A 1,362-nucleotide genomic window follows, 5' to 3' on the forward strand; every position below is an offset into this window, starting at 1 on the left:
TGCAGTTTTTTTCAGTTTTTTCCTGGCTTTTTCAGTTTTGAAACTTAACGAGGTTCGCTTGGCACCCTGTGATATCCTTCGCTCATCTCGACGCTTAGCTGAACCCAAAGAAACAGAGTTTGTATTAGGATTTGTCATGATCATTGATGACTCGCATCCCATGTAAAATTTTGAAATTGCTGAGATGACTGCCAATTCAACACGTTTTTTTTTAGACAAAAATTTCTTTAGGGCAATAGGACCATATGGCACTGTGGAGACTTTCGTTTGAATTTTGTGTTTTTCCCATAGAACACCTTTCAAGCAATTCATTACAAGCAAGTCTCTGATATACAGGCATTATTTTGCAAACAACTGCTTCAGATAATTTCATTTTCATTTTATCATGGGAGTCAGGCACCGAGTTGGTTGCAATCGCTCGATTGTAGAAGCACCATGAACTCGCTCCTTGAGGACATTTGCCATGCTGAGGTTTATCATCGGTTGACATACAATGATATAATGATGCAAATATTGAATTTTTTATTTTATGCACATCAGACACATTGTCTTTTACAGCTCTCCTGTAAAAATTGGTAAGTTTCACAATGTTTGCTTCAGTGAGATTTCCTTTTTTTCTCCCACCCAAACACACGCCATTCTTTCACCTTATTGCGAAGACTCGTGCCAAGTCTTTTGGCTACATGGTTCACACATTCTTCTTTCACTATACTAATACCATCATATGCTAAGAAGATTGAATGTTTTTGAATCGCCATCACACAATATCGTGGTGTATCGAGCATTACACACGTCTACGGAACGAGACCACAACATCTGTGCTATGTGCGACTCCATAGCATTAGCTGAGCCAGGAAAACTAAAGAAAATTCAAAATAATTAAAAAAAATTACTTCTGGTCCTGAAAAGGACCGTAGTTTTTCAAGATAAATGCAAAAAGATGAAGAAAAAATGAGGAAGAACACGCTGAAACAACAAACAAATTATGTAAACAACAGTGTTGAACGGCCGTGACTTCCTTCCAAAATTCCCTTCCGATTGCGATAAAGGAATCTTTATTTTTAAAAGATATGCTCTATATATATCCGAACATTTGTTTTATTCAATACTTTTGAATAAGGGCTCAAATACTTGAAAAAAATGAAGTTAAAACAAAGGTTTAGGTTGAAATCGACAGAGGACATTTAAATTCAGGGTCCCTTTAAATGACGGCAGGTGATGTAAACACTTGATTTTTGAATTATTAAAATCGAGATTAAAACAAACCGCATCAAAATCCATTCAGTAGTTTTTTTTTAAAATTATTTTACGAAGTTTCTTCTATTTTTTAATGTAAAAAAATAAAAATAGTTTTTTTTATGA

The 1,362-nt window shown here is 34.8% G+C and overlaps 1 pseudogene; it reads right to left on the reverse strand.

Moving 5' to 3' along the window:
• Positions 1–211: 211 nt before the first annotated feature.
• On the reverse strand, positions 212–837 carry LOC149074684 (uncharacterized; annotated as a pseudogene).
• Between the last annotated feature and the right edge of the window lie 525 nt (positions 838–1,362).

The sequence above is a fragment of the Pholcus phalangioides genome, unplaced genomic scaffold, assembly GCF_987345545.1.
Source record: "Pholcus phalangioides strain wild (caught in Gottingen) unplaced genomic scaffold, Ppha-v1.0 ptg000017l_1, whole genome shotgun sequence".
In the NCBI taxonomy this organism is placed as follows: Eukaryota; Metazoa; Arthropoda; class Arachnida; order Araneae; family Pholcidae; genus Pholcus; species Pholcus phalangioides.